General features: G+C 48.2%; 1 protein-coding gene across 5 annotated transcripts in view; it reads left to right on the top strand.

Annotated features, from left to right (window-relative positions):
- The first annotated feature begins 3,888 nt into the window (after positions 1–3,888).
- The window catches only part of ZC3H12D (zinc finger CCCH-type containing 12D), a 39,137-nt gene continuing 29,993 nt past the window's right edge, over positions 3,889–13,032 (top strand). The window contains exons 1-3 of one of the 5 annotated variants that reach the window (XM_073022562.1): positions 3,889–4,130; positions 9,886–9,919; positions 11,872–11,993. The gene's annotated coding sequence lies outside the window, so the exon portion shown is untranslated. Of the gene's footprint in view, positions 4,131–5,879; positions 6,237–9,885; positions 9,920–11,871; positions 11,994–13,032 lie in introns of those variants that run through there. The other 4 variants (XM_073022563.1, XM_008006688.3, XM_008006690.3 and 1 more) reach the window with 4 other exon arrangements.

Raw genomic sequence — 13,032 nt, 5'->3', positions numbered from 1 at the left:
CTGGACCCATGGATGGGCTTCTCAGTCTCCAGGACAAATGTTATCTCTCTGGGCATCTGTGTCTTCCTCTGTGGTGACGGTCTGTACCCACACGTCTGCCATCCACCATCTCAGCATCTCTGGACTGCTTCCTGAAAGCACAGACCTCAGTCTCACCACAAGGGCCAGAATGGGCAGAAATAGCCTTGGGACAGATCCAATGACAATTTTAGACAAGGTAGAAGAAAGTATGTGAGGCTCACTGCCCCACTCTCTTCTCAGTGCTCTAATAGTGTCCAGAGATGTGTGGACATTGGCCCCACTGCCACAGCAAGAGGGAAGCTATGGCCTTCTCTCTCTCTCTCTTTTTTTTTTTTTTTTTTTGAGATGGAGTCTCACTCCGTTGCCCAGGCTGGAGTGCAGTGGCACGATCTTGGCTCACTACAACCTCTGCCTCTCAGGTTCAAGTGATTCTCCTGCCTCAGCTTCCCGAGTAGCTGGGACTACAGGCGCCCACCACCATGCCCGGCTAATTGTTGCATTTTTAATAGAGGCGGGGTTACACTCTGTTGGCCAGGCTGGTCTTGAACTCCTGACCTCATGATCCACTTGCCTCAGCCTCCCAAAGTGCTGGGATTACAGGCATGAGTCACCGCACCCGGCCGTCATTGCCTTCTCTTACATCTCTTACATCTCTCAGAGGCAGAGCCTAATTTTGGTTCAGTGATGTTGTAGCTAAACTTGTTGTTACCCCTGGAAGGCCTTACTTTTTGCTCAAGTGTGCAATAAATATCCTCAACAATGATTTCATTCTTCCAGCTTCTCAGAGTCATGGCAGCAAAATCATTTTAGCTGTGGAGGATTCAAGATGAGGTTTCTCTAAATCAGATACTGTAAAAAGACTGTAGCATGGCTCTTTTCTTAAATTGAATAACAATTTTTCTGCCCTAAATAATGTCTCCAAAATTTAAGGCAGAATTTTGGGGGCCTCCACCAAATGCTTGTTGTCTGCTAGTTGAGCCGATTCCAGAATCTCTTTTGAGAAGCAGTAGGTGCTGCCCACTGTGGCCCCTGTCCTGTGCAGGCATGCCTGCTCACCTGGGGCTGAGTACACATCGGGATTTCTAAATTTCATTGCCCAGGTTCATCTTTTCTTAAATGCACAGCCAGGTTGCACTTAGCAATATCCTCACAGAGTTTCCTCTTTGATAGGTTGCTATCTCATACCTGCAAAAAATGTGGCTCAGTCATCTAGTGTTTGAAAGAGATCATCCAGGGAAGCCATTGCACTGTGTCTCTGAGTTCTGTTGCTTTATTTGGTTAGACGATCAGAGAGCAAGGCTCTTGGACAATGGTAGCTCATTTCCCCGTAGAAACGCCTTCCTTTGAGTTGAGGTATGAGGTTATACCCTCAGCTTTTACTGGGGCTTGTGGTGAAGAATGGGCATTTGAAGACCAACATGGCATCTTCTACAGGACTTGAGCTGAAGATATTAACTGATTTCTTACTCAATGTAAGGACTTAGATCTCTCCTTTTTTTTTTTTTTTTTTTTTTAGACGGAGTTTCACTCTTGTTGCCCAGGCTGGAGTGCAATGGTTCGATCTTGGCTCACTGCAACCTCCACCTCCCAGGTTCAAATGATTCTCTTGCCTCAGCCTCCCGAGTAGCTGGGATTACAGGCACCCACCACCACGCCCAGCTAATTTTTGTATTTTTAGGAGAGACAGGGTTTCTCCATGTTGACCATATTGGCCAGGCTGGTCTCGAACTCCTGACCTCAGATGATTCACCTGCCTTGGCCTCTCAAAGTGCTGGGATTAGAGGCGTGAGCCACCACACCCAACCAATCTCTCCTAAAATTTAACATCAGGAATGTATTTATTTCTCTTGGAAACTCTGCATCCTTTTTTATAGTTTTGGGAGCTTGGAGGCAACATGTGGTTGTGTAAAGCATGTTTTTGAGCCTGATGGCCCTGGGTTTCCATCTTCACTCAACCACTTAATGAGTGAATGGGTGCAGGTTGGCTACCGTTTCTCAACCCCAATGACCTCATCTGGAAATGGGAATAATTATTCCAATTCCATTGAGCTATTGTGGGGATTAGGATACTTTGATGTAAACTGCCATGTATATCATTGGTGCTAAACAAATAGGAGTTGTCGACCATGTGTGGTGGCTCATGCCTGTAATTCCAGCACTTTGGGAAGCCGAAGTGGGCAGATCATGAGGTCAGGAGTTTGAGACCAGCCTCGCCAACATGTTCAAACCCCGTCTCTACTAAAAATACAAAAATTAGCCGGGTATGGTGGCATGCACCTGTAATCCCAGCTACGTGGGAGGCTGAGACAAGAGGATTACTTGAACCCAGGAGGCGGAGGTTGCAGTGAGCTGAGATCACACCACTGCACTCCAGACTGGGCGGCAGAGCGAGACTCCATCTCAAACAAACAAACAACAACAACAAAAGAAACGAATGGGAGCTGTTACTTGAAAATCCATTGTACCAGAAAATTTCAAAGCTAGAATTAGTGTTCTAATGCAGTGACTACTCTAATCTAGCTTTCTAGTATGATAGTCTTTTTTTCTTGTAAGGATTTCTGACTGAACTTTAAAAAAAAATTATTTATTTGTTTTTGAGACAGGATCTCACTCTGTCACCCAGGCTGGAGTGCAGTAGTGCGATCACAGCTCACTACAGCCTCAACCTCCCGGGCTCAAGCAATCCATCTCAGCCTCCAGAGTGACTGGGACCACAGGTTGTGCCATCATGCCTGGCTAATTTTTGTACTTTTTGTAGAGCTGGGGTTTGGCCATTTGCCCAGGCTGGTCTTGAACTCCTGGGCTCAAGCAATCCTCCCGCCTTGGCCTCCCAGAGTGCTGGGATTACAGGCATGAGACACTGCACCTGGCCTTATTTATTATTTTAATTATTCCATTCTCTATGTGTTTTAATCTACACTGCTTCCCATTTTCTTTGGGAGACGGGTGGTGAATAAATAAATAGAGCTACACATTCCAGTTACCTTGTGCCATTCTTACCTCCCTAGCACCAACACCTGGGTTCTAAACCCACCTTGGCCAGCTGGTCGACTGTGTGTCCTTGAGCAAGTTGCTGCCTGAAACATGGAGGTCTTTTGGGAGGTGGGCTACCGTGTGGGTTGATTGTGTTCTTTCCTCTTCTTCTGACCCCTGATGAGCACTGGCAAATTGAGGAAATCATTTCAGAGTTCTGGGTCTGTTGCCTGTACCTGATGCGGCTGGAGGCCAGGCAGCCTGCAGAATGCTGCGGTCAGGTGGGGCCAGGCTTCTGGGTCAGACCTCCCCTGCCACAGTGGGAGAGAAGCTACCACCCACGCCCTGCAGGGCAGCAGTAGGGAGCCACAGGGCCATGTTATCTCTGACACAGGCTAGTGCCTTGGTCCCTAGTCAGGAGGACTTCGTGACTTGCTTGGAATTCCCCTTCATGAAGGCAGGGACAGAGTCCTGCCTGCACCACGTCCTCATATGTACCCGTATCCCCGTAGCCATCTCTGCTCTCTCTCTTGCCCTGACACTCTTCCTCCTGCAAGCTGTGTTTGTGTCCAGCTGCGAGTACCGACTTTCCCCAGGAGCAGCTAGAATCTGATCATCTTCTCAGCTGGAGGCAGGAGAACTTCTGTTCCAAGTCCCAACTTGGAACAGGGGTTCTCCCCCTCGGACTCTGAATGCTGTTCTTCTCATGGTGCCTCTCCTGGCTTTGCTGTGCAGCCAACCCCAGCCGCCCTCACGGAGACTGGCTGCCCTCACGGAGGGTTCGTTTTGCATGTGGTTGCTGAACTTTGATTCTGTGACTCATGCTGAGGCGTAAACTTTAAGTCACCCCCTCCATTTAATTGCTTTCTTCCTTTCCTTTTTTTTTTCTTAAAAAAAAAAAAAAAAACAAAACCCAAAGCATAACTACTTTTGCAGCTGAACGTGACTGTGGCGTGCAGGAAGTGGAGCATTGGCATGAAGTGGCTCCCAGTGGCTGTGTGGCGCACGCCAGCCGCCCTCCTCTGACTCCACTGGTACCTGGAGGCCTGGCCTCACTGGTGGGAGAACACAGGTGTGAAGGCTGCTGGTGACTGGGCCAGCATCCACTGTGAAGACCGGAGGGACACACCCCGCTGGTGAGTGCATGTCCCCTGGCTGTCAGTCAGTGTGGCCAACACGACGCAGACTTGAGTCCAGGGGTGGACGAGAGAGGCTGGAACCCTGGGGCAGGGGCGGGAGGAGGGCTGTTAGAGAACAGTCCTCGGGGAAGTGTGACCCTGAATAATCTGATTTCTCACACTGTAAATTATTTTAAGTGCTAAATAAAAAAATAAGATAACCGTCTTTAATTTCATTTAGGTGAAATCCTTGCTCATTTTAGCAAAATTGTGCTTAATTTCCAGATGAGTTTTTTGGGGGAAAGATTAAACAGAGGAAGCTCTTCAGTTTCAGTAAAACCTCCTTCAGATCCGCTGTGGCCTTTGAAGATATTTACATGTTAGGAAATCAGAAAGAGTAGAGCTCTCAGGCGCGTTTGAGCCCTGTCACTATGCTCATGAGAGCATCTTCCAGACTAGTTATCATCTATGGGAAGCCTAGTTTCCAGGCTGAATGCAGTCTGGAACTTTTGGTAGTGTCTCTTACAGAGGATGCCTCTGTGGGCTTCATGAAGGCTAATGAGGAAACTGAACTAAATCTTAATCTGACTGCAGTGAAGACAAATTCCCTGCTTCCATAAGAAACCTCAGCTGTGGCCCCCAAGATGATGAGCTTTTCTCTAAGGCCAGGCGATGCCAATCACGGGGTGCCCATCGCTGACACATGAGCAGGCTGGGGTGTGGACTACGGTAAGAGTTGCTCTGGGATGTGGATCAGAGCTTAAATGCTTGTGTGTCCACCTTAGAGAAACCATCACAGTGCAGAAGAGCAGGGGACAAGTTTGAGAAAGTAAAAGGCCAGGCCAGCACTCTTGTTCACAGCAACATCACTCACAGAGGCCCAGAGGCAGAGACAACCCAAGTATCCATCGAAGGGTGAATAGATAAACATGATGTGGTGTATACATACAAAGGAATGTTATTCAGCCTTAGAAATGAGAGAAATTGGCTGGGAGTGGTGGCTCACACCTGTAATTCCAGCACTTTGTGGGGCCAGGGAGGGAGGATCCCTTGAGGCCAGGGGTTTGAGACCAGCCTGGGCAACTTAGTTAGACCCCTGTCTCTAAAAAAAATTAAAAAAAACCCCCGCCAGGCATGGGGATATGTGCTTGTAGTTCCAGCTACTCAGGAGACTGAGGTGGGAGGATTGCCTGAGCCCAGGAGTTTGTATTGACGATACAATGCTGAGCAAAATAAGCCGGTGACAAAGGGACAAATACTGAATGGTTCCACTTCTAAGAGCTGCCTAGAATCATCATATTTATTGAGACAGAAAGTACAAAGGTGGGCGCCGGGGGCTGGGTACGGGAAATGGGAAGTTACTGTTTAATGAGCAGAGAGTTTCAGTTTTGCAGGCTGAAAAGAGATCTGGAGCTGGACTGTGGTGATGGTTGCACAGCAGTCTGAGTGTGCTCCATGCTACTGATCTGTGCCCTTAAGATAGTTACAATGGTACATTTTATGTTACATATAATTTACCACAATTTAAAGAAAATTTTTAAAAAGTACGAATTCCCGGCCGGGCGCGGTGGCTCAAGCCTGTAATCCCAGCACTTTGGGAGGCCGAGACGGGCGGATCACGAGGTCAGGAGATCGAGACCATCCTGGCTAACACGGTGAAACCCCGTCTCTACTAAAAAAATACAAAAAACTAGCCGGGCGAGGTGGCGGGCGCCTGTAGTCCCAGCTACTCGGGAGGCTGAGGCAGGAGAATGGCTTAAACCCGGGAGGCGGAGCTTGTAGTGAGCTGAGATCCGGCCACTGCAGTCCAGCCCGGGCTACAGAGCAAGACTCCGTCTCAAAAAAAAAAAAAAAAAAAAAAAGTACAAATTCCCTTAAAAAAAAAAAAAAAAAAAGGCGGCCAGGCGAGAAACACTAGTCCCATGAACCACAGTCTTTGCCTCTCTGTGACTTCCTCAAAATCGAACTGACTGACAGCTCCACTGAGGGCCTCTAGCTCTGAGCTGAACCAGAAACTTTCTGCTTGGCCTCTGTGGAGAAGCTCAGGGCAGGAAACTTTCTCTTCACCCTGGTGGCTGAGTTCTGGAGGCCATAATGTCGTGGATTTCTGTGGAGCTGGCAGAGGTGACCCGGGAACAGACTTGCGGGGCAGGGGTGAGGTGCTGAGTGTGCTGGTCTTGGGACTGGGGTGGCTGTGGCCTGCTCCATGGTGCCTCATGGTGGCCGGTGGCCTTTGGGTGGCACCTGAGCGGCCCTGGGCAGTGCCTTCTGGCCTCGGCGAATCGCCACCTTTGGGAGTCTGGTCTCCCCTATTTACAGTAGGGGCCTGGGTATGTCACCAAAACCGCTCCTTGCCTCAGTTTCCTCCCCTGCACTGGGAATAATAAGGTGGTTCCCAGGACACTGAGGTTCCCACAGATGTGATAATATACAAGGAAGCGCCCATGGGAGCTGCCACTTCTCCCCCACCCTCCTTCTCTCCTCTTTGATTTTCTTTTCCTCAGGCCCTTCTAGTCAGAGGCTGCAGACTAGAACCTGGGACCCCTCCCTTGGATTGACTGATTCTAGAATGGACAGATCTGATCTGTTCCAGCTGTGGGGCCCCTGCTCTTCTAGGCCGCCCAAACCCACCCCCAGGGGCCCGCTCTGACCACAGGAAGCTGCTTCTGTGACCTCCCAGGGCCTTGCGGGGCCACTTGGAGGATTTCTAAGTGTTGTCGCTAATTATCTGGACAGCGTGTGACTTCCAGTCAGGATGGAGGAAGGAAACTGAAATGAAGTCGTTCAGACTTTCAGGTCTTCAAAATAGGAAGGAAGAAACGAGTTGCGGCTGGCAGAGCTGCAGCTCAGAGACCATCATGTCCTGGGGGAAGGCTGCGGCCCCAGGGCCTGGGGGGCTCCTAGGAGCAGCACCTCACCCTCACCCTGCTTCTTCCGTATTTAGAAGTTTTAAAAAGGAACCAAGTTGATTTTAAAGTCTCAAGGGAGAAAAAGGCTCTGAAGTAGATGCAGTCCTTCAGTTAGTTTAGTGTGAAAACAGCTCTCCTGGCCATGCTTTGCCCCTCAGTCTCCTCAGAAAACGGGCTGTGGGCTGTGGTCCGAGGGCCCCTAGGGGAGCTGCCCCCAACTTTGGCCGGGCGGCTCTCCCTGCGCCCCCCAGGCGAAAGCCCCCAGTGTTTTCGTTTTGGAAACGTTCATGTTTCTGTCACTTGGAGTGCAAGGACTTTCCTCAGAGCCGTTCCTTGGTAACCGAAGAGAAGTCACCTGACCCAGCTAACAAGATGCTGCCTGTGTCCTGACCACAACTCAAAATGACAAATTATTTTCGTCACTGCTGATCGTCTCCGCCATTTTACTAGCCATGCAGCCTTTACTTCCAAGCCTCAGTTTCTTCACCAGCAGGAAGGGAACACTTGTATCTACCCCATCTTCCCACCGGGGTAACAGGAAGGCCTTGGATACAAAGGTTGAGCCACGGCCGGGAGTGTGGCTCACATCTGTAATCCCAGCACTTTGGGAGGCCGAGGCGGGTGGATCATTTGAGGTCAGGAGTTCGAGACCAGCTTGACTTACATAGTGAAACCCCATGTCTACTAAAATACAAAAATTAGCTGGGCATGATGGCATGTGCCTGTAGTTTCAGCTACTCGGGAGGCTGAGGCAGGAAAATCGCTTGATAATCAGGAGGCAGAGGTTGCAGTGAGCATTGAGCCGAGGTCACACCATTGCACTCCAGCTTAGGCAGCAGAGCAAGACTCTCTCTCAAAAAAAAAAAAAAAAAAAAAAAAAAAAAAAAAGCTGAGCCACAGGAAGTGAACTTTTCTGTTCCTGTTGCCTATTCCTTTCTTCTGTTCCTTTCTCTCTTAGTTCTCACCCTCTTTTCTTTCTTCCACATATCCTCCCTCTTCCCTTCTTTCTTTTTCTACCAAATTAAAACAAATGTCACAGTGCCTGCGTGGGGAGGGATGGAGGTGGCCGGGCTGTCAGCGGTGGGAAGGCTTCTGAGAGGTGTGGCAGTGGGGTTTGCCTGTGAGGTAGATGTTCTGGGCGAGGGAAGAGCCTGACTGGAGGCCTTCTGGGCTCAGTGAGTGGCCCTGGTGTGAGGCTGGCCTGCCAGGCTGGGTGAGTGTCCTCTTCCTTTATGGAGTCTGGGCCGCAGGTGGACCTCAGCTGAGGGGACAACTGTCCTGAGAGAGAAGGACTGGTCACCAGTCAGGGAGGAGGTGAGGCTGGGCTGGAGACAGGTGACCAAGAGCCTGGAGGGTGGGTTGGGCCCGGCTGTGATGATGGTGTGGAGTGTAACACGGCCCTTCTTCCTGCTTGGAAGAGCCAGTCTCTCTCCAGCAGCCTTGGCCTTCCCTGCCCCTCAAAGGAAGATAAGACCTTCCTCACCTGTATTATTATTATTATTTTTTGAGACAAAATTAATTTCACTCTCGTTGCCCAGGCTGGAGTGCAGTGGCACAATCTTGACTCACTGCAATCTCCACCTCCTAGGTTCAAGTGATTCTTCTGCCTCAGCCTCCCGAGTAGCTGGGATTACAGGCATGCGCCACCATGCCCGGCTAATTTTGTATTTTTAGTAGAGACAGGGTTTCTCCATGTTGGTCAGGCTGGTCTCGAACTCCCAACCTCATCCTCACCTGTATTTTGATAGCACATTTTTCTTTTTCTTTCTTATTTTATTTTTTTGAGACAGGGTCTCACTCTGCTGCCCAGGCTGGTGTGCAGTGTCACAATCATGGCTCACTGAACCTTAAACTCCAGGCTCAATCAATCCTCCCACTTCAGCTTCCTGAGTAGCTGAGACTACAGGTGTGAGCCGACATGCCCAGCTAATTTTTTTTTGTATTTTTTGTGGAGTCGGGTTTTGCCATGTTGCCCAGGCTGGTCTTGAACTCCTGGGCTCAAGTGATTCGCTCACTTTGGCCTCCCAAAGGGCTGGGATTGCAGTCATGAGCCACTGTGCCCGGGCTCCAACTTTTATTTTAGGTTCAAGGATACGTGTGCAGGTTTGTTACATGGGTAAATTACATGTGGTGGGAGTTGGGTGTATAGATTATTTTGTTACTCAGGTAATGAGTTTAGTACCTGATAGGTGGTTTTTCAATCCTCGCCCTTCTCCAACCCTCCGACCTTAAGTAGGTTCTGGTATCTTTTTTTTTTTTTTTTTTTTGAGACAGAGTTTCAAGCTTATTGCCCAGGCTGGAGCACAATGGTATGATCTCAGCTCACCGCAAGCCCCGCCTTCCTGGTTCAAGCAATTCTCCTGCCTCAGCCTCCCGAGTAGCTGGGATTACAGGCATGTGCCACCACACCCGGCTCATTTTGTATTTTTAGTAGAGACAGGGTTTCTTCATGTTGGTCGGGCTGGTCTGCTTCGGCTTCCCAGAGTTCTGGGATTACAGGAATGAACCACTGGGCCCGGTCAGTGCTGGTATCTATTATTCTCTTCTTTGTGTCCATGTGGACTCCGTGTTTCACTCCCACTTATAAGTGAGAACATGTGTTATTTGGTTTTTTGTTTCTGCGTTAATTCATCTAGGATAATGGCCTCCATCTCCATCCATATTGTTGCAAAGGACATGATTTTGTTTTTTATGTCTGCATGGTGTTCCGTGATGTATATGTACCACATCTGAAAGCACATTTTTCTAATTGAATGTACGTGCTTATCTTCATGGTTTACGGTTCATTGTTAACGTTTTTTGTCTGTTTTATTGAACTGATTGTGAATGAGTTGACATTGGATTGTCTTATTTTGTTTTCATAGAGCTGGGGTGCAGCACAGTGCTGGTGTTGAGTTGGTGAGTAGCAAATGTTTGTTACACAAAGGAGTGAATGAGCTAGGGTGGTGGTGATGTGAGTGTGAAGGGGAGGGTGGTTATGGAAAATGTCCAGGAAGTAGAATTATTGGCCAATGGGATGTAGAGGTGAGGAAAAGAGAGGAGTGAAAGGGGACTTTGAGATTTCTTCTTTGGGCCTCTGGGAGATGCCATTCAATAAGATTGGGAGCCCAAGGAAAAAAAATATTTGAGGAGACAAGATAACTTTAGCTTTGGACATTTAGTTTTAAAAATCTATTAGGGCATTGTGGCACACACCTGTGGTCCTGGATACTTAGTAGGCTAAGGTGGGAGGATCACTTGAACCCAGGAGTTCAAATCCAGCTTGGGCAACATAGTAAGACCCTATCTCTAAAAATTAAAAAAAAAATCCATTAAACTCCTCAGATGTACTAGGCATCATGCTGGTGCTGGTGATTCTGAGGCAATAGGTCAGGATACCTGAGTAATTCAGCATCTTGAGAAACAGAAGAATGACAATTCACTGTGTTATAAGACAGGTGTGAGCAAAGTGCTGTGGTAGATGAGATGGCCAAGCTGCTCATTCTGTCTGTAGGCACAGGGATGACAGCTCTGAATAACATCTGAGCTGAATCTTGATGTCTTCCAAGACAAAAAAAGCCTTCCAGGTAGAGAGGAAAACATATGCAGAAACACAGTGCTGAGAACATCCTGTTTTTTTTGTTTGTTTTTTAAGTTTAGTTTTATTTTTTAAGAGATAGGATCTTGCTCTGTCACCCAGGCTGGGGTGCAGTGGCGTGATCACAGCTCACTGCAGCCTCAACCTCCTGGGGTCAAGTAATCCTCCTGTCTCAGCCTCCTGAGTGGCTGGGATTTCAGGCACACACCACCATGCCCAGATAATTTTTAACATTTTTTTTTTTTTAGAGATGGGGTCTCACTATGTTGTCCAGGCTATTCTTGAACTCCTGGCCTCAGGCAATCTTCCCACCTCGGCTTCCCAAAGTGCTGGGATTACAGGCACGAGCCACTATGCTTGGTGTGAGAATATTCTGGAATGCCTAGGGAGCAGGGAAATGTTCAGCATGGCTCTAGAGAAGGGGTCAGGTGTGCCAGGGGTGGGCAGTAAGGTGGACGGTATCAGGGCTGCTTTGTGACAAGCTCATCAGCCTGCCTAGGAATTTGGTGTATTTATTGTAGCCAATGAGGAGATTTCGGAGCAGGTGGCGAACATGATCAGACTCGTTTTAGAAATACAACGCTGGCTACAGGTCAGATGGAGGCTGTTACAGTTGTCGGGTGTGGGGTGAAGACGGCAGGACTGAGGTGTGGGTGGGGCAGAGGACAGTAGGAGATAGATTTGAGAGGGCCAGATTGAGGGAGTAAAGACTCTGGATGTTCTGTACTGGGGCCCTGGGTGAAGGAGGGCATGTCTATAGGTCACCTACTGGAGTTAGCTATGTGGAAATACCTGTTGGAACAGCTCTAGATTTAAGAATAAACTTTTAAATTTCAGAACCCCTTTATACTCTTAAAAATTATTAAGAGTCTTTGTTTTTGTGGGTTCTATCTATCGCTGAATATGTACTTTATTAGAAATGAAAATGAAGAACTTAAAAAAATTCATTTATTTCTACATAAATAATAAACCAATTACACTGACATAAATGACATATCTTCATGAAAAATAACTTTATTTTCCAAAACAAAAAAAATTAGTAAGAAGCCTGGCACTGATTCACATTTCTGCAAATCTCTTTAATGTCTGGGTTAACAGAAGACAGTTGGATTCTCATACTTGCTTCTGCATTCAAGCTGTTGCAGTGTCACACAACATGTAGTCTCTAGAATATTCTGTTGTACACATAGGAGAGGATAAGAGTAAAGTACAGAAATTACATCTTAGCATTATTATAAAAATAGTTTTTTGTTTGTTTGTTTGTGTTTTTGAGATGGAGTCTTACTCTGTTGTCCAGGCTGGAGTGCAGTGGCGCGATCTCGGCTTACTACAACCTCCGCCTCCCGGGTTCAAGCAATTCTCCTGCCTCAGCTTCCCGAGTAGCTGAGACTACAGGTGTACACCACCATGCCCAGCTAATTTTTGCATTTTTACTAGAGAGGGGGTTTCACTATATTGGCCAGGCTGGTCTCAAACTCCTGACCTCGTGATCCGCCCGCCTTGGCCTCCCAAAGTGTTGGGATTACAGGCGTGAGCCCCGTGCCCGGCCTAAAAATACTTTTTACTTTGAAGATGCCCTGAAAAAATCTTGGAGTCCCCCAAGCTTCCCTAGACCACACCTTGGGAACCACTGAAGTAGTCACTTAGCAAATGTCTGTTGTGTGACAGCATTCTGAGTTGCCATAACATTTAAATAGCATGCACAGCCTTTGTCTCACAGACTTATAACTGTGCCCAGTGCTCAGTGGGAGGTGTGAGCAAATCATGCAGCTGTGGGGCCCATCAGAATATAGGGGCTGGTGGAGGGTCTGGGTGGCACCCCAACACTGAAGGAGAGGGGACAGAGCTGGACCGATTTAGGGAAAGAATGAGGCCAAGTTATACAGCCTAAGGGAACAGATAGTTTCAAGAAAGGGCAGTCCACAATTTTTTAATTTAAAATAACAGGTGAAGGAGTGGTTCCCAGTTTCAAAAACGGCAGAGAGGTGGCATAAGGCAAGGACTGTGAAGATGTTGCTGGAGTTGGCAGTTAGAAGGGGCTGGTGCCCCTGGGGTCAGTTGCATTATTTCACGTGGTGCCTGCCATCAGTGGGCTGAGGTGGAGTGGGAGGTGAGCAGGTGGCCGCTGTGGCAGAGGCCTCTCTGTCCAGGGGACTGGCTGCGAAATGCCCTTCACTTGCCAGACCCTGCCATTGTTAGATCTGCTCTGGCTCCTGAACTCCTGGGACAGGCCTGCAGAGAATGCCAGGCCAAAGTGGGAACCTGGCTGAGAGATGTGATTGACACAAAGAAGTCAAATAGGAGAAGAGGGACTGAAGGTCAGGAGCCTGTGATACTGAGATGAGGATGGTGTAGAAAGGTGGATGTGCCAGAATGTTCACTGAGCCTGATTTGTAACAGCGAAAAATGGAAAACAGACTTTCATCCTATGACA

The sequence above is a fragment of the Chlorocebus sabaeus genome, chromosome 13 (genome assembly GCF_047675955.1).
Source record: "Chlorocebus sabaeus isolate Y175 chromosome 13, mChlSab1.0.hap1, whole genome shotgun sequence".
Lineage (NCBI taxonomy): Eukaryota > Metazoa > Chordata > Mammalia > Primates > Cercopithecidae > Chlorocebus > Chlorocebus sabaeus.
Note: the sequence above shows the minus strand (reverse complement) of the source record. Positions and strands in the feature narration are given on the sequence as shown.